Source organism: Macaca fascicularis, chromosome 16 (assembly GCF_037993035.2).
Source record: "Macaca fascicularis isolate 582-1 chromosome 16, T2T-MFA8v1.1".
NCBI lineage: Eukaryota > Metazoa > Chordata > Mammalia > Primates > Cercopithecidae > Macaca > Macaca fascicularis.
In genome coordinates, this window is record NC_088390.1 from 15140912 (window position 1) to 15167540 (window position 26629).

The window sequence follows — 26629 nt, forward strand, 5'->3', positions numbered from 1 at the left end:
GTGCTGATCTCAAACTCCTGGGCTCAACAAATCCTCTCTTCTCAGCCTCCCAAAGTGCTGGGATTGCAGGCATGAGCCATCTCATCCAACCTAAGCTGGTTTTGACCACAGTGGGAGTGTCTGCACAACAGGAATAGGCAATTGCTACAAATCAGAGTTGTTTTTTGTCCTTGGAGAATCCCTTGTTGAACATTTACCAGCACACCACTGAGTACATCCAGCATCCTCATCTATAGGTGCCTGCTACCTTACAGCTTCTTAATTGAGAGGGCTGCTCACTGACATGATTCTTCCTGCGATAAGGAAAATTATTCCATCTCTTCTTGCTATTGGCCTCCATAACTTAGTAGTCACTGGCTTACTGTTTTCAATTTCACCTCACTTGATACCCTATTATAAAGAAACTGTATTAAACACCTATTATGTTCCAGGTACTAAGAAGACAATAATGAGGAAAACAGAGATTCTCCCTACCCCGTTAGAGATTCACTTTAGAAGTCTGGAAGAGCAAGGGCACCTACCAGTGACGTAAGATATTTTTAATATCATATCCCTGATTTGTCATTTTTGTTTAATTTCCTCAGAGTTAATAAATAAATAGTGTGATTATTTCAAAGATAGCAGTTATAGCAGCCCTCTGTTACGTTTGTGTGATCCACAACACTTTCTCTTAGGAACCATCAGTCCCACACCATGTAATTCTAGTAGAACTATCAATTGGGGCCAGTTTCCACTGTCCCAGTGGTGGGCATATTGCTGAGGATAACAGCAAATACCACTCCTCAAGATACACAGACTGCTCCAAGATGGGCACGTGGCCCAACCGTGGCCAAGCAGAATCCTTTTGCAGAGGCTTGTATGGATTCTGGAAGTCTGAAAGGTTTCCAATTTGAGAGCATAAAATCTAAGAATTTTATAAGCCTGGAGGAACCCTATCACATGGAGATCATTTGGAAGAGAATGAAGCCAACGCAGATGAAAGCAGACCCAAGAAATGAGGAAGGAGGCAGAGAGGGAACATGATAATATGGTTTATTTAAGTCCCAAATCTATCTGTGACTGAAACCGAACTAACTCACACAGTTTTCAATTATGTGAGCCAATCAATTTCTTTTGGCTTAGACCAGTGGTGTCCAATCTTTTGGCTTCCCTGGGTCACATTGGAAGAAGGATGATCTTGGGCCACACACAAAATACACTAACACTAATGACAGCTGATGAGCTAAAAAAAATTGCAAAACAACTCATAAAGTTTTAAGACAGTTCACAAATTTGTGTTGGACTTCATTCAAAGCTGTCCTGGGCTACATGTGGTCTGCAGGCTGTGGATTGGACAAGCTTGGCTTAGAGTAATTTGCGTTTTTATCAGGTACAATGTTAGAGTCCTCATTAATACAGCAATGTCAGGGCGAACTTAGGAAACGGCATTCTATCCATGATGAGATTTAAAGAGAGGTAGCCAGGTAGAAGACCTGAGGGTGGGTGTGAACAAAATCTAGGAGACCAAATCACGGGGGCCTGTAGGAGCACAAAAGACTGTAGAGGATCCATGTAGGAGCTCTTGTTCTTGTGCAATCCCTTTCTTTGGCATGTAATATCAGTGCAGAGGCATCCAAAATCTCTTTGAGAGAGAGAGAAAGAGAAAGAATATAGCTATAGAGAAAACACTCATTCCAGAATGAAGAAAAACAGAAGAGAGGTGAGATTACACTCCAAAGGCAGGGATACTGCTAAAATCTTCACAAGTCTTTTATTGTCTTTCTACTTTCTTCTTGGTGATCCTCAGTGGAGGCAGGGAGGGTAACCCAACTTCTGTAGGTCAACCGGACCTTTCCCTGCCCCACAGCCTCTGCTTCCCTCTCTTTTCCTTCTTCTCAGCCATGACTTTGATTATCTTCTCAAGTTTGGGAAAACTTACAAGTATGTACCCGAGTTGCTTGCCATTGGTTTTTGGCTTACGAATTTTTTATCGTCTTCATTAATTTCTAGCATTTCAGTGGCAACGCATATCTACTTATTCAACCTGGGAAAGAACACAGATTTTAGTAAAGGGATTTGGTGAACATTGATGGAGTTAAGCAATGGTGGGGTTGGACTCTAACTGCAGGTTTGAGGAGTGACAAGTGGTTGAGAAAAATGGGGATATCAGTGATATATGCCTAGAAAGGGGAGACAAGAAATCAATAGAAGGGTGACAAATACTTTAAAATTACATTCTACTCATTTGGAAAAAGGCCCAGTTTCCTCTAATTTGAACAATAAGGAGGGCTGAGGGCTGTAGGACTGAATTCCTGGACTCTAAGTCATCACTATCCTCCATTCTGGAGTAGCCAGTCTGAGATGATATACTCAGTAGGTCCAAAGACATCCAGAAATTCATCGAGGCAGGTGGTAGGGTTGATTAGCTGGAGAGAGTGTGTACTACCATATAATATATCTGCTAAAATATGGACAAAATTTGGATGTTCTCCTTCTAATTTAGGGTGGCAAAAAAAAATAAAACCACAAATTACATCCTATGAAAAATACACAATGGAGATATCCCATATCCTTTGAGATTCATGAAAATAATTTCACTTCCAAGAGAAATTGACCATCTGTGCTAGAAGTGCATGTGCTCCCATGATGCCTGTAAGAAGGGATGTGGGGCAGGCTGCAGTGACAGAAATTGTCCTTTGGAAGGAAGGGTTCTGGAATAGGTGCAACTATTTGGATCATGTGTGTACAGAAATATCAAAGTATCAAAGCCTGTATGTCACTCTAGGAAATTATATAAGGAAAAGTCAAGATAAATCAGATAGATCATTTGCTTATCCACCCATTCCGGTACTCAATAGATTCTTCAGGGACAGTGCAGAGCACTGGAGATACACATATTCAAATACATACATACATATATACACACACACACACATATGTGTGCACATATATACATATGTATATATGTAGAGTGTGTGTGTGTATATATATATGTTTAGAGAGAGAGAGAGAGATTTCTGCCTTTCAGGCACTAATGAGAGAGATAATATCATAACATAGAGTAAATATGTCTTATTAATAAAGTTATACCCAAATGCTAAGGAACTGTGGTGAGGGAAGGAAAAGTTGAACACTTGGGTTCACAGATCTGGTGAGAAACAGGGATAAATGCCAGTTACCTGAATTTAGTGTGATGGAACAAAGACTGATCTTGGACCCAGGAGAACTTACAGTGTTATAGTCCCATCTGTTACTGACTAATCGCATGATGTTGCAGAAACTGGCCTCAGTTTCCTCACTGGAAAATTGAGGTATGTCTTGTAGATTTCTATGGCTTTCGTATTTGTGCGTGTGTGTGTGAATTTTAACTAACAATGCATCTGCTAAGCAGAAAATCTTTGCACCCAGAACAGCACTGAAAGACTGCTGAGAGAAGGAAACATTCCCAGGCTCTCTTTATCTTATTGTCCATGTTTCCAAATACATTGCAATTTCCCTGTCTTGTCTGATTATGCTGATTTTAAACAGATTGTGATTTAGAAAAAGAAAAGAAAGTCAAGTATTTCTAGCAGGGTCAAACCATTTATTTTGATTAAAAGACAGTCTTTATATCCAAACAAGCCTGTCTTATTTGAATCTGAATGAAGAAAAAGATCTTCATCCTAAGTAATGGGTGGTCAGTATTTTTTTTTTTATTATACTTTAAGTTCTAGGGTACATGTGCATAACGTGCAGGTTTGTTACATATGTATACTTGTGCCATGTTGGTGTGCTGCACCCATCAACTCGTCAGCACCCATCAACTCGTCATTTACATCAGGTATAACTCCCAATGCAATCCCTCCCCCATCCCCCCTCCCCGTGATATGCCCCGGTGTGTGATGTTCCCCTTCCCGAGTCCAGGTGATCTCATTGTTCAGTTCCCACCTATGAGTGAGAATATGCGGTGTTTGGTTTTCTGTTCTTGCTGAGAATGATGGTTTCCAGCTGCATCCATGTCCCTACAAAGGACATAAACTCATCCTTTTTTATGGCTGCGTAGTATTCCATGGTGTATATGTGCCACATTTTCTTAATCCAGTCTGTCACTGATGGACATTTGGGTTGATTCCAAGTCTTTGCTATTGTGAATAGTGCCACAATAAACATACGTGTGCATGTGTCTTTATAGCAGCATGATTTATAATCCTTTGGGTATATACCCAGTAATGGGATGGCTGGGTCATATGGTACTTCTAGTTCTAGATCCTTGAGGAATCGCCATACTCTTTTCCATAATGGTTGAACTAGTTTACAATCCCACCAACAGTGTAAAAGTGTTCCTATTTCTCCACATCCTCTCCAGCACCTGTTGTTTCCTGAGTGGTCAGTATTTTTAATAATCCTCTATAAAATCTGAGTGGAAAGGATGTCTTAGAAACACACAAGGAGACTTAGAAATGGGCCTATTTTCTGTGTTAAAACAAAACCAAAACTAACCACCTGGGAAACAACACTCACGACCCTACACACCTTCTGCCTGTTATCTTCTTTCCTTGCCTGGAGACTCAAGCACTGTGATGTCTCCATTTTTCTCACCTCCTTATTGTAGCTCAGCCCACCTGCAGCCAGACTGCACCTCAACCACTCATCCAAACCCGTGTCTTCTCAGGTCAACAGTCACCTTGTGGCCAAAACCAGTAGAGGCTCCTTGTCCTCATTCTATAGAAGTTCCTTGCCTTGACACTGTTCTCTCTTTCTTGGGCTTCCGGGACGCTAATCCCTCCAGGTCTTACTCCTTTAAAACCATGACATAACTGTTTATCGCATCAAGAACTCTGCTAAGAGTTTTACTTATGTCCTTATTTCAACATAACAATATCTGTATAAAGGGTATGTTATATGCACTTTTACAGAAGAGAAAACAGCCTTGGAGAACCTTGTCCAAGGTCACAAGGCAGGAATGTGGCTGTGCTGGTTCCCAAGGAGACCCTCTTTGCCACTATAATCATGATGATAAAAAGAACCAGCCTCGACTTACCTTATTGGCTGATTATTTTCTCTATTCGGAATCTTTCCATTTTACATGAAACATTTTCATTTAAGCAGGGCATAGAAATCCTGCAAACACTTCCCTTGTGTCAGGTACCATACCAGCTTTGCATAGACTTTTCCTCAGCAAAACAAGCCTATGAGACAGTTGCTTTTATCCCTTTTTTACATTTAAGGAAACAATGATTGAAAGAGGTTGTCCCAAATCACAGGGCTCGTTCCTTGTCTGCCTTCATAGCCCCCTCCATCCCATCAGCCCCCTCCTCCCTCTCCTTCCTGCACTCTAGCTAGGAAGAGCTCAACCATACACATGGTTTTAACCCTACACTGTTGACCTCAACCCTGCATTTTAGCCTCTTCTAGGTGCAAAACCAGTTATCCATCTTATTCCAAGGTCATCTCAACCAAAAGAAAAACATACAAAAAGGGCCGGGCACGGTGGCTCATGCCTGTAATCCCAGCACATTGGGAGGCTGAGGTGGGCAGATCACAAGGTCAGGAGTTCAAGACCAGCCTGGCCAATATGGTGAACCCTCATCTCCACTAAAAACACAAACATTAGCCAGGCGTGGTGGTGCGCACCTGTAGTACCAGCTACTCTGGAGGCTGAGGCAGGAGAATCACTTGAACCCCGGGGGTGGAGGCTGCACTGAGTTGAGATCATGCCACCGCACTCCAGCCTGGGCGACAGAGCGAGACTCCGTCTCAAAAAAAAAAAAAAAGAAAAGAAAAAAGAAAGAAAGAAAGAGAAAGAAAGAAAGAAAGAAAGAGAAAGAAAGAAAGAAAGAAAGAAAGAAAGAAAGAAAGAAAGAAAGAAAAACACATAAAAAGAAAAGATCACAGACCTAGTCATCTTTCCTCCAAAACTTAAATGTCTTCTCCCTCCACTTCTCCTAATGAACCGCACCTCCACTTTCACCACGACATCAGAAATGGGCAAGGCATTCTTACCCCATCCCACCTCCCTCATTCTCCGCATCAAGGTGGTCCCCAATTTCTATTAGCTCCGTCACACCATGAAGTGAGTCCTCTTGACTCACATTGCCCCCCATTTTCATGCACACTTATCTTTTCTTGCCAGGATCCCTTAAATTACCTCCTGACTGGCCTCTCTGTCTCCAATGTCACTCACCTTCAGCAGTTAAATCCACAATGCTGCAAAGCCATCTTTCTAAATCTCAAGTGCCACCCTGCCGCTTAAACTCTGAAGTGACATGCCTGCTTGCGTTCCCAATCTCCGTCTCATCCATTCCCTACGGGAGCAGCTATGGGTTTATGCGGGGTTGACCCCTCCTCTTGCTCCTGATGGACGAGATTCCAGACCTGAGCCTATCAACATATGCAATTCCCTATCCATGATTTACAGTTAGCATGGAACCCAGTTGGTTTAATCAGGATGGCAGGGTGATCTCAGGATGTTTGTTGGATCATTAAGAGAAAGACTTAAACCTTCTCTTATCTCTGGACATAAATGAAAAGTAAGTTTTGGTGCTATCTTGTAACAATAAGGCCAGTCAGCCTTTTAAACGTGACATTTCAGAAGATGCTAACGTCCTGAGCAATGAAAATAAAAGTCATTCAGGAAAATCGATGTAGATGTCAGGCCTTTTGAGATGTGTCTTTCCATCTTGAGTACTTCCTCTGTGTATAAAAATACCATTGCTAAAACCTCTGTGAAGATAATAATTGCATTTTTCTCATATTACATTAGGTTGTTTCATATGAAACTGCAGTTTTTGTGGATCAAAATGGTGGAATCTTGGCATTTCGCATGGTTCAACCTGATAACTATTCATCTCTCCATTTATCTTCTAAGTTCCTTAAAATCAAGAAACACTTTGGTGCTACTGGAGCCTGACAGTGTGTTTCTCTATTAGTAGTTTGATAAATGTTTGTCTAATTGAATCGAACAGAGACATTCAATATAATACTCTGCTTCTGAGATAAGGCTCTACACTCTCCACCTAAATTCTGAGGCTTCCTGCTCTGTCTCCTTCCTTGGCTGTTCCTTGTCCACAACCTGTAAGTGTAAGAATTCTCGCCGGGCGCGGTGGCTCAAGCCTGTAATCCCAGCACTTTGGGAGGCCGAGACGGGTGGATCACGAGGTCAGGAGATCGAGACTATCCTGGCTAACACGGTGAAACCCCGTCTCTACTAAAAAATACAAAAAACTAGCCGGGCGTGGTGGCGGGCGCCTGTAGTCCCAGCTACTCGGGAGGCTGAGGCAGGAGAATGGCGTGAACCCGGGAGGCGGAGCATGCAGTGAGCTGAGATCCGGCCACTGCACTCCAGCCTGGGCGACAGAGCGAGACTCCGTCTCAAAAAAAAAAGAATTCTCAAGGTCCTTTTATCTTTAGCAAGTTTGTCTCCATGACTGCCTCAGATTCGGACCAATCAAATGATCACTCCCTTTCCTGGGATGGGGTGGGGCAGCCAGGGCACAGCTGAGGGCAGTGTGATAGGAGCGAATGTGCCCATGGCAGCCCTTTGCCCACCATTCTGTGGGATCGGTCACTATCCAACCACCTAGGGGTGCTTGTCTGTTGGCATTTTACCCTGTGTCCCTTAGTCATCTGACCCTGGGGCTGCCTTCCTGTAGCAATGCTCTATTTCCCATCAGGTAGAGAGAGCTGGTTTCGGCGCACTTCCGTCTCCAGCTTCTGCTGCATCAGAATCCAGCTCAATATCTTCAAGGCACAGAGAAGCCACCTCTTCTAGCCCTGGCCACCACTCAAAGCGGCACTGCCCACCTTGGGAAGCCTTTGCTGGGGATGCCTCTTTTTATGATGCCTCTAGTAAGAGGGGAGCGGCTTCCTATGGCACCTCTTGAAGAGGGGAAGGGCTGTGGATTTGGGATTTTTTTTAATTTTTAATTGTAAAAGTTCATGCTTCTTGAAAGTAGAATCAGACAAGAGGGAAATGTGTAAAATGAAATGCGAAAATCTCCTTACCTAGCCTTCTCTTTTTCACACAAAAACATTGTTAAATGTCTGGTGTGCTTTCTTCCAGACCTTTCTCTAAACAGAGGGAGGGTCGTGAGGGCAGAAGGGGAGGAGGGATTGTTGCTCTTGTTCACAAACCTACTATTCTCTAACTATTGTTTACAGATCTATCTTTCCATGTCAATGCATAGAGATTTTTCTTATTGAAATTATATGCATATGCATATTTCAATTATAATATACTTGAATTATATATATTTGGATTATATTTATACATGTGTGTGAACATAAAACTCTATCTATCTATAGCTAGATAGACAGATAGATTTTAAATCATTATAGCCCTAAAGCCCTAAAAAACTTTCTTGTATCTCAATATCATAATAGCAGACATTTTGAAAAATTCTTTGCAGGCATAAACAATGGAAAGGTATAAAAATTAATGGAGAAATCCAAAGAGCCCGGTTTTTTCAATGCAACAAATGTAACCATAAAAATGATCTGGCCGAGTGCATTGGCTCATGCCTAATCCCAGCACTCTGGGAGGCTGAAGCAGCTCGATCACCTGAGGTCACGAGTTCAAGACCAGCCCGGCCGACATGGCGAAACCCCATCTCTACTAAAAATACAAAAATTAGCTGGGTGTCATGGCGGGCACTGATAATCCCAGCTACTCAGGAAGCTGAGGCAGGAGAATCGCTGGAACCCGGGAGGCGGAGCTTACAGTGAGCTGAGATCGCACCACTGCACTCCAGCCTGGGAAACAAAGCGAGACTCTGTCTCAATTTAAAAAAAAAAAAAAAAAAAAAAAAAAAAGATCTCCAGGCAGTGTGAAATATTTCGCTTACAAAATACATTTTTTAAATCTGTGGCTGTCAGAACGCTTCTCTTCCTCTTCTTCTCTCACCATAAACAAGGAGTCCAGCATTAGCAGTTAGACTCTGGCTACCAAGACAAATGCAGAAAAGGGGTCCCCAGAAGGGAGGTTTGATAGGGTTAGGGGAGGGTCACCCAGTGAGATGCTCACAGCAGCCTGAGGTCCTTTTAGACCTCCACAACAGACATGGAGATGTTAAGGGAGATGTTTAGGGTTGAAGGGGGAAGATAGACAATGCTGCCTAGGAATGAATTAAAGACTCCTACCTCCAGAAAGGAGGTATCCTCATTATGACAATTATCTGGCAATACTTTGCCCCACACCCACACCCCTCAAGGGAATTCTGTCTTTTAGCAAGACTGACCCAAGTACAGAGCTGGCCATCAGCCCTTCCATTCAAATGGCCTATGATTAGCAAGGAAACACAGCCAAGTGGAATTTTTGTTTGTTTTTGTTTTTGAGACAGAGTCTTTCTCCGTCGCCCAGGCTGGAGTGCAGTGGCAAAATCTCGGCTCACTGCTACCTCTGCCTCCCAAGCTTAAGCAATTCTCATGCCCCAGCCTCCAAGTAGCTGGGATTACAAGTGTGCGCCACCACACCCGGCTAATTTTTTGTATTTATAGTAGAGACAAGGTTTCACCATGTTAGCTAGGCTGGTCTTGAACTCCTGGCCCCAAGTTGATCCACCTGCCTCGTCTTCCCAAAGTGCTGGGATCACAGGCGTGAGCCACCATGCCCGGCCCCAAGTGGAAATTAAAACAGCACTTTATTAGCAGTGAGGCCAGGCTCAATAATCTCCCATGCAGAGCTGCCTGGTGGAAGTGGGGTTGGAGCACCTTGGATGCAGCAAATGCTCTTGCTGCCCCACCCATAGCCCCTCTGCAGGCACTCACCTTTCCAAGTCACTTTGATGGCTTCTTTCCGCAAGTTTCTACAACCTTCAGATCCAGCTTTCTCCAGCCACAGGACTGTCCTCAACCTGTGCACAGGGCAGGCTAGAAGGACCAGGGAGTGACCCCCTACAGAAGTAGCCTGCAACCAATCGTGAATGATCATTAGTGCCAGATGCTTCAGCTTTGCATCCATCAGGCATGAGGCGCATCTACATGCCCTGGCAGAAGTCCGGTAAGATGGAACACCAGTGCCCACTGACATAGCCTGCTCTGGGCACACCGAAATTTTTTTTTTTCCCTTTCCTGCCCATTCTCACTTCCTCGACCCTTCCTGGTGCTTCCGAGATCCCCCTCGAAAATGAACCCCTTGCATCTGAATCCTTATCTCCTCGTGGGGGGAACAAACCTAAGACACCAGGCCTTGAAGTCTTTCCTCCTATTTGCTTTTCATCCTTTTGCAAATTTATACAAGTCAGAGAAGTAAGTATTAATCCAGGGAAGTCTATCGTTTTCAGAAGTGTTTAGAAATGATAAAAAAATGAATCGAAATAAGTAGAAGTAAATTTTATTTTTTTAAAAGCATCTAATGATAAATATGATCCGTTTAATCTTAGGAGACAAATTAATAATATAAGTTTTCTTTATAATTAAGTGACGAGGCCATCATTGGACACATTATTAAGAAGCTCAGGATGTCCTTTTTGAGGCCTCCTCCTACTCTCTAAACTCCTCATGATCGTGCAAAAACGCCAAGCAGAGAAAGAAATGGAAATCGTGACCAGTCTCCTAAGGCGTTCCAGGCTGGGTTTGCTATTGGTCTCATTAGTGCCACGGAAACTAGTCTTTTGTTTTTTTGCTTTTTTGTTTTTGAGACGGAGTCTCGCTCTGTCGCCCAGGCTGGAGTGCAGTGGCCGGATCTCAGCTCACTTCCAACTCCACCTCCCGGGTTTACGCCATTCTCCTGCCTCAGCCTCCCGAGTAGCTGGGACTACAGGCGCCCGTCACCTCGCCTGGCTAGTTTTTTTGTATTTTTTAGTAGAGACGGGGTTTCACCGGGTTAGCCAGGACGGTCTCGATCTCCTGACTTCGTGATCTGCCCATCTCGGCCTCCCAAAGTGCTGGGATTACAGGCTTGAGCCACTGCGCCCAGCCTGAAACTAGTTTTTTAAATCTTGTCTGCCTTGGTGGAAGCATCCATGCCCTTGGTGACTCAGTTCCCAGCACCGACTTCACACTCAGCTTTGGGATCCATGTACCCAACCACAAGGGGCCACTCAGGTGTTGGGGGAAGAGTCACAAGCATCATCCAAGGAGACTGTCTGCAGTTGCCCAGGCCAAGGTGAAACTGGAAGCATCTTTTGATAAATATACAACGTACCGTCTCAGTCAGTCCCTGCTAGATAGGCCAATGAATGTCTTGAACACCTCCTGGAAGGACAAACATCGAAATGTTTATGTTGTTGTCTCTGCATTGTGAAATTGGGGTTAATTTTTATTTTTCCTTTCTGTTTCTATATTTTCTGAATATCTTCTGTGAAAATGTATTACTTTTGCCACCATGTTTTTTCAATGCTATCAATTTTTTTAAAAGAAATTGCCACTGGTGTTCACTCTGTCATTTAACAAATATCTATTGAGTGCTTTTTTATGTGCCAGGCACATCCTAGGCACTAAGAATGCATAAATGAAGAGATAAAACACCTCCTTTCATGGGTGTTACACACTAGTGAGGGAAACAGGTGCTACATAAGTCAGCAAATACGTACAGAATATAAAGTCAGGTCTCGGTGAATGTTGGAGGAACAGCAAAGCAGGATGAGCCATAGATGACCCAGGCAGACCGTGTGCAAATGGAACCTGTCTCAGTTCAAGCTGCTGTTACAAAGTACAACAGATGGGTGGATTATAAACAGTCTTACAGTTCTGGAGGCTGGAAGTCTAAGGTCAGTCTAAGGTATAGGCATGGTCAGGTTCTATGAAGGTTCTCTCCCTGCTTCCAGATGGCTGACTTCTTATATCCTAGTACAGTGGAAAGAGGATGAGAGAGGGATCTCTCCAAGATCTCTTTTATGAGGGCGCTAATCCCATTTATGAGGCCTCCACTCTCATGACCTAATCACCTCCTAGAGGCCCCACATCACAATACCATTACATTGAGGGCTGGGATTTCAACATACGAGTTTGCATGGGAGCAGGAGGAAGGGTATACCTTCAGTCCATAAATGGGAAACCATCTAGAAATTATCTATTACAAAGGAGTTACTGTGTCTTTCATTTTTTGCATGAAAATTGCACAAACTGTTGGGAAACAATTCATCTTCAGCCTGCATTTCAGACTAAAATTGTATTATTTACCTTCTAAATAAAATGATCTAAAACAAGATCGATTTATCTGTTAGAAGTAACTTAAAAAACATTTTTTTAGGCCAGGCGCGGTGGCTCACGCCTGGAATCCCAGCACTTTGGGAGGCCAAGGCAGGTGGATCACGAGGTCAGGAGATCGAGACCATCCTGGCTAACACAGTGAAACCCCGTCTCTACTAAAAATACAAAAAATTAGCCGGGCATGGTGGCGGGCACCTGTAGTCCCAGCCACTCAGGAGGCTGAGGCAGGAGAATGGCGTGAACCCAGGAGGCGGAGCTTGCAGTGAGCTGAGATCAAGCCACTGCCCTCCAGCCTGGGCGACAGAGCAAGACTCCGCCTCAGAGAGAAAAAAAAAATTTTTTTTAAACTAAATTCACATTTTATATGTGTCACCTTACCCAGTTCTGTTGATTTTTCCGTTTCCTCACTCTCTGGACTTCTACTTTTCAAACCCACCTACAAATCCCCCTCCACTGTAGAGCAACAGGCTCCACAATCAATACAAGATGCCATGATCACAGTGACTTCCCCAGCCGTCCACCTTCACTCTTCACAGCCTCAGTGTCAAGGAAGTAATGAGTCACCCTTCATCATGAATGCCTCGGCCAGGTAGGCCCCCACAGGCTTCAGAGGTTAGGATCCAGAGTAACCCCTTTACAACATGTTGAGGAAGAGTTGCTGAAGTTCAGCTGCCTTTTGCAGCCTGCACACCACTGTTGAATGTTACTTCATGAAAGAAGAACATCCAAAACTCACCGAGGAACAAGAATTCACAACCACATTTATCCCCATCCTTTGGGAATGGAGGGATCAATTTTCTTCTTTCCAAGTCCTCTTGGCCATTTCCAAATGTAATGCAGGATGTCCTGCATTACAATGCGGCCAAGAACCCCACAGTCCACACGTACATGAACAGCTCTCAGTGATGCTGCAGAGCAGGACAAAGAAGGACAGAGCTAGGTAAGAAGCCAAGGAGAAAGGCTGCCAAGTGGAGAGGCTCTTAAAGAGACACCGTAGGAGACTTCAAAAATTACTGTATATAAAAGAGCTCAGGTGGTTGAACTAGAATGGTTGCTATAAAACAGTTGTTCTAAAACTCTCAAAGAAAACACCGCTAGAATTTAACAGAAAGCTTCTGCATTCTGCAGTTGGAAACTCTAACTGTGGCATGGGTGAAATTGATCTAATTTGGCTTTGAGAGGTGGCTGTGGAAAATGGCATCCCGAGGCAATCAGATAGACAGCCTTGTGCTTCCTCTGCCGAAGAGAAGCTGAGCACTAAGGATGGCCAGCCTTCAGATAACCAAAGCCCAGAGCCATGAAGATAAAAGACCTTTGAGCAAAGACATGCCACCAAGTCCATGCACTAAATCTGGACCCATTTATTCTTAAGAGTGCCCTACTTAATTTTTAAATTCTTAATAAGATTGATTATCTGGTGTTTTGACCCATATAGTAGATTAGAAGAGGCAAATAAGAAAATGGGTCAGGGGGCCGGGCACAGTGGCTCACACCTGTAATCCCAGCACTTTGGGAGGCCGAGGCGGGTGGATCACGAGGTCAGGAGATCGAGACCATCCTGGCTAACAAGGTGAAACCCCGTCTCTACTAAAAAATAATTTAAAAAAAAAAAAATTGGCCTGGCATGGTGGCGGGCGCCTGTAGTCCCAGCTGCTGGGGAGGCTGAGGCAGGAGAATGGCGTGAACCCAGGAGGCGGAGTTTGCAGTGAGCTGAGATTGCGCCACTCCACTCCAGCCTGGGCGACAGAGCGAGGCTCCATCTCAAAAAAAATAAAAAAGAAAATGGGTCAGGGGGCCAGGTACGGCAGTTCACACCTCTAATCCCAGCACTCTGGGAGGCCAAGGTGGGTGGATCATGAGGTCAGAAGTTCAAGACCAGCCTGACAAATATGGTGAAAATCTATCTCTACTAAAAACACAAAAAAAATTAGCTGGGCATGGTGGTGCACACCTGTAATCCCAGATACTCGGGAGGCTGAGGCAAGAGAATTGCTTGAACCTGGGAGGCAGAGGTTGCAGTGAGCCAAGATTGCACTACTGCACTCCAGCCTGGGCAACAAGAGTGAAACTGTCTCACACAAAAAAAAAGGAAAGAAAGAAAGAAAAACAAAGAAAGAAAGAAAATGGGTCAGGGATGCTGTTGGGTTAGAAGCAGGAACACTGATTTTTAAAAAGACTACACGCACAATAAAAGTGACAGGTATGAGTTAGAGAAAAGATTAACAATTTTACAACAACCAACAAGAAGCTCCCAAGCAAAACAGGGCAGGTTTAATAGAGGCAAAATAGTCTAATTCCCTCACCCACTTCTAAAGATACCACCGAAACCAATATTCACAGTGAAGGCTTCAGAGGGTCAATAGTAAAGGCACTTGCATTGGGTATTCTCATGGAATGAAGTGGAGGGACTGTGTTTTAGACAAATTCCCATCAAAAATGGTCAAGTGGAGAGAGTTAACTCCAAAGGGCCACAAAGGAATTTTGGGGTTGATAGAGATGATTTATACATTGATTGGGAAGAGGTTGCACAGATGTATATATTTGTCAATTCACCAAACTCTATACTAATGGAGGTGTGTCTTATTGCATGCCAATTACCTCAATGAAATTGATTTAAAAGTAAAAATAAGGTTCAAGTGAAAATTTGGTACTTACAAGGCAGGAGTCAGCTAGCTGAGACTCCACTAATACACACAATGGCCTCGTTCCTTGGTGATAAGGCCGTTAGATTCACTCAGGAGCACACATTGTGCCTGCGCTGTGCCGAGTCCTGAGAATACAAACATCTTGGAAATAGAGTCTCTCCCTTGGAAAGGCCCATAGTTTGATGAATTTACTGGCTAAAAGATGCACTAATTTTCTTAAAACCTCAACACACATTAGAATAAGGTGTTGAAAAAGTTAGGGCCCAGAGAGCCCCTCTGACATGGGTATATCGTTCCTTGCCTCTTCTCTCAGGTTTTGCTGACCTACACAATTTTCTGCATTTGGAATAAAGCCCACTTTTTCCAGCATCATTTTAAAGAGGAATCATTACCACCCCCGACTGAGAACAATCCCAAGGGGGTTGGCAGAGTGGATTTTCCTCTTGATTGCTGAGCAATAAACGGGACTTGACACAAGCTGTCAGAATCTAGTAGCTTTAAAACTACCTATTGGGTGGGGGAGGGGAGACAGCACTGAAACATTAGGCTGCAATCCCCCTGACCCAGGACAAAGGGTCGCAACACTCAGTCATCTGGGACTGTCCGTGAAAACCTATCAAAGGTTACTAACACAAAAGTAGAAACAGATTGGATGGCTGAAGAGTGTCTTAGCCAAAACCAGGCTTGCAGCAAGGTTGTATACATATTTGTTGAAAGACTAAAGAAAATACCAAGCTTTTGTTCTTATGACTGCTTTATAGTACAGCGGTGCTGTAAGGCTAAGACTGGCACAAAGGAGGAGGTGAAGCAATTCAATCTCTAAATTTAGCTGAGTGCTGTTACATCTGTACCTTGCGCTATCTCTCTGCCCAATGCCCACCCCTCAGCCTAATCCCCAGCCCCTTAGCTTAATCCCCACCCCCTCTGCCCAACCTAGTATCCCTCAGCCTAATCTCACCTCCTCGGCCTAATCCCCACCCCCTCTGCCCAAAGTTGTCCCCACTAAACCTAATCCCCGCCCCCTCAGCCTAATCCCATCTCCTCAATCTCATCCTGATTCCAAAAAGTTTACAGGCTCAATCAGAGGATGCCTGGAAGTTTCTGTATCTTGGAAACTGTAGCCCCAATGTAACACCTTCCCCAGTGCTTCCCTTGGCCTGTTATGTACTGGCAGCATGTCAGTCATCACCCCAGAAGGAAACAGCATGTAACTCAGATTGTAATTCTCTTAAGGTGAGGGATGACACACAGGGCTGTGGGCACATTTAAGGGAAACAGTGAAGGATGGTGAGGCACCCAGACACTAGCAACATGGGAGGCCATTGCAACCCCCTGGCCTAGGGTCACCAGATGCAAATAAAAATGCCAGATACCAGTTAAATTTGAATTTCAGATAAACAACAAATAATTTTTTAGTACAAGTATGTCCCAAATATTGCACTTATATTTACTTAGACTAAAAAAATTACTAGTTGCTTAACTGAAATTAAATTTAACTGGATGTCCTATATTTTATCGGGTAGCCATACCCAAGCCTGAGGCAACTGGGTGTTACTGGAGCCCATTGAGAGTTGGAGCTGAGGAGGAAGTCAGGGAGGCCCAGCAGGAACACTGTTCACAGAGGCGTACAGACCAGAAACAGAGCCCACTGCAGCAAAGAAGAAGAAGAAAGATGGTACCTCTCTCTCCTCTTGCCCTCTAATCTCCTAAGGGCATTTCCCAATGGCAGAAGGCACCTAGAAATCAGTCTATAAGACAGCCTCACTGTATAACCCTTAGGGGTTGGTCTCCCGGAGCAAAGAGGCCAGCAGGGAAGGCAGAAAATGGATATGGAGGTTGAGACAAACAGACTAACCAGCATAAACATGTTCTGTATTCCTTCTAGAAGCATATGGAAGTTATTTTTATTTTTGCTTAATACCATCAATAAAGCTGAATTCATAGAAAGCAAATATTTGGGGTGTCTCCAATTGCACAGTAACAATACAGCTTGAATTTTATATGGATGTATTTACTCACACACAGGAAGATACCTCTTTCTAAACATGTACACAGGAAGCTGGGGAAAATGTTTTAATCGGCAAAGATGATACTGCAAACTGCCTCTTGGACAGGTAAAAACTTCTTATTTTGCACCTGGGAACTGTCTCAAGACAGAAACAAGTAATTCCATTGGTCATATTTTTGCTGACAGCTTAAAAGCAAAACTGGGCCAGGTTTCACTTGCTATTGGAGTTGAAAGAATTAAGCATCTTTGGAACCTCCTAGTTTTGAGCTGGGTGCCGTGGCTCACGCCTGTAATCCCAGCACTTAGGGAGGCTGAGGCGGGCAGATCACAAGTTCAGGAGTTCGAGACCATCCTGGCTAACACGGTGAAACCCCCATCTCTACTGAAGATACAAAAAAGTTAGCCGGGCGTGGTGGCGGACGCCTGTAGTCCCAGCTACTCGGGAGGCTAAGGCAGGAGAATGGCGTGAACCCGGGAGGTGGAGCTTGCAGTGAGCCGAGATCCTGCCACTGCGCTCCAGCCTGGGTGACAGAGCAAGACTCCGTCTCCAAAAAAAAAAAAAAAGTATAATTAAATTTTGCCCCCTCCAAGATCAAGTTAAACATTAAAGACAGTGCCAAGGAGCGGGAGGGGATAACACTGAAGTCCTGTACAGACCCTTTAGCTTAAGGAAGGAGGTGGGGTGGGACGTTGGGAAGCATCTAGAAAGGTCTGAGAAGGGACCAGACTCTTAGTTCTTCCTGGTTCTGCCTCCTAATTGCCCCCAGCTCCTTGTGCAAGGCACTTAACCTCTCCAGGCCTGTTTTTTTGTTTTGTTTTGTTTTTGTTTGTTTTTATCTCTGTACTAAGGGGATTAGTTTTGAGCCATGTAGGCTTTTTCCTGATCTGAGAGTCTCTGGGTCCTGTATGTGCTTTGGAGACTCAATTCTCAATAATCTCCTGGACAAGAGTAAATAGAAATCTTATCTGACTATGCTAACAGAGGTGTCTTCACTACCCAAGATTAACCTAGAGACTGGCCACGCCCACTGGAGCTCAGCTTCCATTCAGCTGATTTTACCGTCCAGCTTCAAGAGGAGCCATCACTGCAGTAGGAGGGGAATGGGAAGGAAATCCTTCCCGAATGCTTAGGACAAGATAAAGAGGACGGTTTTCTCACTCCTCACCTAAAGTCAAAAGGGGATTTCGTTCACCAAAGGCACAACAGCCTCAATGCCCACAGGATCCAGCCAATAGTTAAAGAAAGACAGAGGAGGCCAGGCGTGGTGGCTCATGCCTGGAATACCAGCACTTTGGGAGGCTGAGGTGGGCAGATCATGGGGTCAGGAGTTCGAGACCAGCCTGGCCAGTATGTTGAAACCCTGTCTCCACTAAAAATACAAAAATTAGCCAGGCGTGGTGGCGGGTGCCTGTAATCCCAGCTACTTGGGAGGCTGAGGCAGGAGAATTGCTTGAACCCGGGAGGCAGAGGTTGCAGTGAGCCGAGATCACGCCACTGCACTCCAGCCTGGGCGAGAGAGCAAGACTGTCTCAAAAAGAAAAAAAAAAAAACATAGGGAATGAAATGGGGAAAAAAAAAATCTATAGTACACTGGCAGTCCTTATGAAAACCTGTATTCTTGATTTTAACTTATTTGTTTATTAATGTATTTTTTCACCTCCTGATTGCACCCATTAGCTTTTAGTCCTTCATGTTCCGTGATCACAAGTTCAAAGCAAGACATCCATGATCATCTGGCCAAGACTTTATCTATACCCCCTCCAGGTGCCACAGAAAGAAGTTAGATCCCCTTAGAAGTTTGAGGGAACATACTTCTACTTTGCACAGCTAAAAGGAGCAAAAAGGAAACGCATGCCTCTCTCAGTCGTCCTGCATCATTTCAATCAAGGTAGAAATCTGATGCTTGTTTTTCCATCCTGGCTGAAGAGGTCTAAGCACCAAGGCTGTTCACCTGGGTCTCAAATTGCACAGCCTAGGAAGATCCTGGGAAGATACTCAGGAGCTTACCCAGATCATGGGGTGCAGAGAAAGCAGCCTCATGCTAAGTCCTCCTTAGGAAAGAGAGAACAACAATGGATTCCCATGCATGAACCAGCGTTCCGATGATCTCGCAGGAAGACCACAATCAAAGAGAAAATTCCAAATTATAATGAACCGTGCATGTCTCCATGTAACAGTAATGTTCTCCAGCCTTTGAAGTTTGCAAGGAATATGAGAATCCAACTGGAGGTTCCACGGGGCCACGGCGAGGGCCCCAGGGGACTGCACGAACGGGGGCCCTGCAGGTATGTGTTCTGGGTTCCCATCTATAAAATCGCCAGATTGAAACAGACAGCTGCTGTTCAAGCTCTTAAAATGCTATGTGGAGGGAAATGTGGGGCTGCCTTGAGCCTGCTCACCCAGCAGTCAGTCTGATGAGAAATACAGTTGAAAGAACAAGCTGGAAAGCCAAATACCTGTCAGGCTCCTTCACACTGCAACGTTGCCAGAAGGTCTATAAAAATGTCATTGTCTCTCAGCTGCCGGTGATTATATTACCCTTTACATTGGCTGTTGGTAATAAAAAAAAAAAAAAAAAAAAAAAGGCAAATATCATTTTTGCACTGCTCTGGCCTTCCTCTGGCCTTTTTCAAACAATAATAGACTAAATATAAAGAGACAGAAGTCATTACTGGACTCTTTAACTTGTGCCAAGGAAAATGAATAATTAAGGAAACATTACTTGAAAGAAATTTACACGGTTGCTTTTAAGTTAGAACTAAATAAGAGCTCTTTAAAAATACATCATTTCCCCTTTATCTTAACACAGCATTTGTACTCTGGCCTAATATATTATGGTGGCTACTGTTTAGATCTTACCAGGAAAAAAAAAAATGCTTTTAGATTCCATTATCCTATTATAAGCCCCAAATCAAACAGAGACACAGGGGAGAGATGGGGAGGCAGGGGAGGTAGAGGTTGGTCTGTTTGCACAGCTTCCTTCACATCTGGCCTACCAGCCAATGTTTAATTTTGTTCGCCTAGGACAGCAATTCTCAGACAGTTCTCTGATCGCCGCCTGCCCCCCACGCCTTGAACATCCATCTCAATTGCAGGAAGCCTAGCAATTTTTAAATAATGTGCTCAATTTTGTTCTCTGAAGTTGTCAAGAAGAGGTATGCACAGATAACCCCTTTCTATGCCTCAGCATCTGACTTGGTGTGCGCAAGACTGGTTCTTGTTGAGCAATACCTTCTTCCCTCGCCCTCCCCACTTTCTGGCTCTCCCTCCCTTTCCCCATCTTGCTTCTTTCCCCTCATTTGAGTCTTTAGCCTCCCTTACACGAGGAGAATTAAACAGAGCTGCACCAGACCCAACAGGACACGCTGTGCACCGGGTAACAATCTTGACCAGTCGGAGCGAGCATAGTAACATTGTTTAGCAGGAAGTCCAGGGCTTGGAGCACTTTTCTCAGCCTGGTGCCATGACAGCAGGTTGTCCTGGGGCCTCAGGCATGGCCAGTCCACCTCTGCAGTGCCAGATCCGGAGACAACCTGAAGTCTGACAGAATCCAGGTGTGTGGCTGCTCGGTAATGTGAGGCGGCAATCGGAGAGGCAACCTGGGTTCCTGATGTTATCTTAGTGCACATTATGTTTGAGGCCTGAAGCATTGGGCCTTGGGAATTACCTGATCGCTTGTTCAGATAGATGTTCCGTGTCCTCTCTTCTCAAATGCCCTGACCCTCCATACGTAGGGGCTTCACGTGCCATAGCCCCAATCCTTTCCTCTCTGCTACGGGCTGACTTGTGTCCCCCCAAAATTTATATGATGAAATACCAACCCACTTCCTCAGAATGTAGTTGTATTTGGAGAGAAGGTCCACTTAAACTTAAAGAGGTGATTAAGTTTAAGTGAGGCTGTTGTAGTGAGGCCCTGATCCAATATGACTGGTGTCCTTAGGGGAACAGACATGCGGGCTCAACTGTGTGGGCAGAGAGCAAGAGGATGGCCATCCCCAAGCCAAGGAGAGAGGCTCATAGTCTCAGGAGAAACCAAATATGGCCACATCTTGATCTTGCACTTTGCCAGAACTATGAGAAAATAAGTTTCTGTTGTTTCAGCCACCGAGTCTATGATATTTTGGTATGGCCTAACAAAACGAATCCACTCTACAAAGGTCAATATTTTGCCCCTTTCTGAAAAATTTATTGTATTATTAGGGATGTTATAAGCTACAGCCTGGGCAACTTAGAACAACAGAAATTTAATGCCTCACAGTTCTGGAGGCTGAAAGTCCAAGATCAAGGGGCCAGCGTGGTTGGTTCCTTCTGAGGCTCTGAGGGGGAAACTGGCCCATGCCTCTCTCCCAGCTCCTGGTGGTTCACTAGTGATTTTGGTGCTCCTTGGATTGCACACACATCCCCCCAGCCTCCACTTCTGTCTTCACATGGTGTTCTTCTTGTGTACTTGTCTGTCTCTGAGTCCAAATTTCACCTTTCATCAGAACACCTGTCATACTGAATTATGACCTCCTTTCTTTTTATTGAGGTATAACTGACGAACAAAAAAATGTATATTTACAGTGTACGACACATTTTTTTTTCTTTCTTTTTTGTTTGTTTTTTTGAGACAGAGTTTCGCTCTTATTGCCCAGGCTAGAGTGCAATGGCACAATCTCGGCTCACCGCAACCTCCGGTGATTCTCCTGCCTTAGCCTCCCGAGTAGCTGGGATTACAGGCATGTACCACCACACCTGGCTAATTTAGTATTTTTAGTAGAGTTAGGGTTTCTCTATATTGGTCAGGCTGGTCTTGAACTCCAAACCTCAGGTGATCTGCCCACCTTGGCCTCCCAAAGTGCTGGGATGACAGTCATGAGCCACCGTGCTCAACCTACAACACAGTGTTTTATGTATACATTGTGATGGCTAAATTCTAATGACCTCATCTTAATTTGATCATCTGCAAAAACCCTATTTCCAAAAAAGGTCAGTCACATACACAGATACTTGGGTTAACACTTTGATAGTGGCGCAAGGTAGACAAACGGCTAGGCAGATAGGGGAGTGCCCCTGGTGAAACCCCACCTCCAAGCCAAAGACAGTTTAAAGCCTGAAAGCCAAGCTGCAAGTCAAATCCATGGACTGGATTGCGAACTTGTCTTCCTATTTGGTGCACTTTCCTCTGATTCCCCTTTACCTATATTATATATACCTAACCTTTCCTAATCGGTTTTTCTACACTGCTGTGCTCACCTTTGAGTGGTGTTTTTGCTTTGGCCTTTCTTTGCATACTCGCGTACCAATCAGCATGCACTCCCCTATTCTGAGCCCATAAAAACCCCGGACTCAGCCACACTGAGAGACAAATCAACCTTCCCATTCCCTCTCTGCTGAGAGCTGTTTCCTCACTCAATAAAATTCTCTGCTCTCACAACCCTTCAATATTCAGTGTGACCTCATTCTTCTTGGATACGGGACAAGAATTTGGGACCCACCGAACATGGGGGCTGAGCACACAGATGTGGCAGCCATGGGAGCTGCAGGCCAGAGCACAAGCCAGACGCATCCCATCATGCCCAAGAGGTGGGGTGGCTCTTGCTGTGGGCCCAGAGAGGTGGGGTGGCTCTTGCTGCGGGCCCAGCAAAGGGGCCGAGAAAAATTCAACATCTTCCTGGAGTACACAATTCAATCCACAGCCACCACTTATAGAAATATACTTATGTCTAGAATGCCAATGCCAGGCAGTTATTTATGAGTAAACATAGTGAAGCCGTGATCATTCCTTCCTCTAATACTTCCCAATCTACTCATTAATGTTTATAGTTCCTTTATTGAAGAATAAAACTTTTCTTGGCTCAGTAAGAAAGAGGATTTCACCTGCAGGTGCACCCTGAGAATCCACACTGCAATGCACATGTGCAAGAGTGGCTGTTTCCTGGCAGAAGGTGTCGTGGCCAGGTAGGTGCAGGACAACCAAAGGGTTGTGGCATGAAAGGCTTGGTGACTAGGAAAAGCTGGAAGAAGCTGGAAGGAAATTGAAAGAGGTTGGGAGTTGCAGAGATTTTTGTGTGTGCTGATTCAGATCATTGTAGTTTTTTCATCCATGTGTCTTCGGTCCTGTGGACTTGGCTTTGGCACTCAGGGGAGAGAACAGCGTTTTGAAGGAGCCTCTCATGAGCGTACATGGTCCCAATAGACCTGAAACAGAGAAAATCAGAGGTGAGCAGCTGATTCTTCTGACAAGAACAAGACAGGAAAAGAAGAAGAAAGACTGGTGGAGTCTTTAAAAGCCACCTTGACTTGTTTGCCTTGCCCAGAGGTGATTAATTATACATCATCACAGGAAAAGGCGCATGTTTCGGAAATGCTCTTCAGTGAACTACATCCATTTGTGTTTTCACGGAGTCAATCCAGGTGATTAAGGCAGAGGGAGGACTTGTACAAAGAGAAAAATCTACAAAGCAGTTTCATTCCACACGTATTTGCTCTTTCAAAGCAAATTCAGCAGGAAATCCAAATCACTGATGCAAACCTTTGCAGTTTAATTTGTTCCCAGGGGCATATTGGGGGCCATTATCCCAGAAGCGTATACATGAAAATCCCATTATTTAAAGTATATTCATTGTATTTCTGTTTAACCCTAGGCTGTTCATCGAGAAGTTAACAGTAAATAGGAAGAAAGTTGAGGATGATAGGAAGTAACTTTGGGGGTATTTAACGCCAACAGGAAGGACACCAGCTTGGCAGCACTTGGAGGTTATTGTAAGAGTTGTTTAAAAATCACCCACAGCAACAAGTCATGGGCTGGTGTGTGTGTGTGTGTGTGTGTGTGTGTGTGTGTGTGTGTGATCTGGGTGACTTATGAGAATTGGTTCTTTGGGCAGTGCCAGCCCACAAAGTTATTGCCACTGGCCACTTTAAAATGCTGAAGTTTCCTATTTGAGAAATCTATTGTTTAGGACACCACTGAACTCTTGAAATCTGCACAGTAAGACACCTCACTGCACATTCATACTTTGCTGGAAGAAGATATAAACTATCAACAAGGCAAACTATTTAAAAGACACCTTGGCATAATTCCCTTCTAGTCCAGCCCTGCTTAACACCCTAGCACACAAAGTGACATGTGTTACATTTTTGCTGATGTTGGTCCCACCAGGCACAGTCTGCCTCTGTCATACCTCAGGGATGATAGAGCAGCCATGTCTGCACTCTGTTGTTGGCTGTTCACCCATCGTGCCCCTCCCTACTTCCTCTGCCTTCTCTTCCCTGGTTCATTAGAGAGGTAGTGTGAGTGCCTCTCTAACCCACACATGGCATGTACTATTTTACAGAAAAGGTTTCATCCGGTTCCAGTCATCTTTTGGATGAGCTTGGCAGCTGCCACACAATAGCACGGAGACAGCAGCGAGGACCAGGCTGTGCACCCTGCAGTGGCGGGACCACCCAGGCCACTCATACCCACTGGTAGCCCTCGCTCTGGCAGAACCAGAATTCTAGGGCTAGGTTGCCTCTTCTCCTTTGAATTTGTGAACTCTTTGCCCCTGTTCTCATGCGTTATGCCCATGCCTGGTTTTGCCAGAAAGAAGTGACCACCTTCTACTCTTCTAAGATGTAACCCAGGGAGATATTCTGTAACTCAGCATATGAGACCACAGGAGGACCCAAAAAACTGCAGTCACTCACCTTGCTTCTCACTTCCTGTCCAGGTGGAGATGTGTCCTTTTTATCCACTCTTCCTAATGCCAAAGACATAGAGGAGGAGATATTGCTCAAGGAATCATCATCATCATCATCATCATCAAGGTCATCATGATTTAAGCAGTCTAGTCCTCCAAAGGCCACTCGATGGGTTAACTCAGTGTTAACTAGTTACTGTTATTAACCAGCTTCATGGTTTGTTTTAGTAGAACACGGACATGGACCAAAACTTTACGGGGAGCAGCCAGCTAACATGTGGCAGTACCATGAACAGAACTACCTCTGTGGGGAGCACAAAAGAAGCCAAAGATGGAATTCATAACAGCTTAAATGCTATTCAATAGAAAAGGTATTTTTTACATAAATAACTGAGGTACCCATACAATGGAATTTATGTAGTGGTTTAAAAGAAAGAATCCATCTCTATTACATGGACGTATCTTTATGATATCTTGCAAAGTAGGGATGCAAATTAAAGAATGATATATATACCATGATCCCACATATGTTAAAATAAACATCCAAAACTATTGGCAGGGGAAGTGAAAGAAAGTTTCCACGGTTTTATTTGTGCAATTTAAAAACAAGAAACAAAGATAAGCTCTCTCCCTTGAAAAACTTCCAGTCAATGAAGGAAGGAAAGGTGAACAAATCTGACATATTTTGAAATTGTTCTCCTGTGTGTTGCGAGCCATTTGACTAGAGATCACTGCAGGAGAGCCAGGACTTGTCCTGGAGACCTTCCTGCAAAGGTCAAGACTGGATGGGGGCTTTGAGGAATGGGTAAGGCTTGGAAAGATGGAGAAAAAGGAGGAAGACTATAAGACAATGTCTTATGTTGCTGTCAGTATTGGAAGAGTGGAGCAAAAACACACGTTACCCTCCTTCTTCATCATGGCCACAAGGGGCTCCTATGCATTTTCTCACAGTGGTAAAGTCATTACAGAGGTTTTTACTCCAGCAGTTAATAAAAACTCCGGGCTGGGCATGGTGGTACGCACCTGTAATCCCAGCTACTCAGGAGGCTGAGGCAGGAGGATCACTTGAGGCCAGGAGTTCCAAGCTGGGCAACCTAGTGAGACCTTGTCTCTAAAAATAAAAATTAAAAAGTTAAAAATAAAAACTCTTGGAAACACAGATTCATGGAAGGAATAGAAATATGCATTATGCTTTCAAAACAAAGTAAAACATCCCATTTCCTTTAACATAAATATCAATATAAAGCAAAGAAACAAAAAAAAGCAGCAGCCGAGGTTTAAGGAGTATATTTTAATACACTTAATTGACTTCTGATCGTTTTCTGATAATCCATTCTCTCATTCCACTAATTACAACTATTTTAAGCAGAAGCCCATTAATTCTGTATTAATATTGCCTTTCTAATGAAAAATAGATTAAGAATAGCCTTTCTAATTGCCCTAGACTGATTCCTCCTTTTAGTTATAATATGCTGCCTAAAGCCTCCTACTTAGGGGCTCTTCCTGGTTCTAAGAACTTTTAAGTGACTCTCAGCAGCTTCCTTGTTGTAATAAAGGCGTGTGAAGCCGGCAGTACCTCAGCTACACACAATTAATCCCCTACCAGGATGCTGCTGGATGAATGATTCAGCAACCTTTCAAAGGGCCTAGCTAATCTTTATGCACAGCCAACATATGTTACAACAAAGTTAATCCAACATGCAACATCAAGAAATTTAACAGATTTATTCACGGGGAAGAAAGCGCCTAATAGACGAAGGCAGGGAGGACCAAGGCAGGGTCTGTGAGGAGTAGGAACTCTGCCTGGACCCAGATAAACTGTCTCCTTAACCAAAGCCAGGCAAGTCCACCATTTTCACAGTCCACTGAAATCTGTTGCTTTGGAAGATAATATTATTTTCAGAAAAAAAAAAAAAAATTTGTGTAGTCAAATAAGTTTAAGAAACAATGGCCTAATCCAAGTTAAGCAGATTTTGTTCTCACTGCAGGACTACCCAAAACCTTTATTACTGCCAACATGCATAGTGGGTCTCTGGAAGCACTCATAGAATTCAGCATTGCTCAAGCCTTTCTCAACCAAAGATCCTCTGTGGTTATCATTACACATATATTGTTTAGAAAACAATGACTTAGATCATTGCGTATATTTCTTGGGGACATATATGTCCTAAGGCCATGTATAATGCTCAAACGCTGAGTCCCCAGA

The 26629-nt window shown here is 44.1% G+C and overlaps 2 long non-coding RNA genes across 2 annotated transcripts in view; both read right to left on the minus strand.

Moving 5' to 3' along the window:
• Positions 1 to 1020: 1020 nt before the first annotated feature.
• LOC102134257 (uncharacterized) lies at positions 1021 to 11179 on the minus strand. Its single transcript, XR_285105.5, has 3 exons — positions 11102 to 11179; positions 9724 to 9862; positions 1021 to 2023 (listed from the first exon to the last, which is right to left on the minus strand). It is a non-coding gene; the product is annotated as an uncharacterized lncRNA (long non-coding RNA).
• An 11379-nt stretch (positions 11180 to 22558) lies between these two features.
• Positions 22559 to 26629, minus strand: part of LOC123569435 (uncharacterized) — a 51639-nt gene continuing 47568 nt past the window's right edge. Inside the window, exons 2-4 of the long non-coding RNA XR_006693119.3 lie at positions 25447 to 25534; positions 24431 to 24483; positions 22559 to 22942 (exon numbers count right to left, since the gene is read on the minus strand). This is a non-coding gene — a long non-coding RNA (uncharacterized lncRNA). The remainder of the gene's footprint in view (positions 22943 to 24430; positions 24484 to 25446; positions 25535 to 26629) is intronic.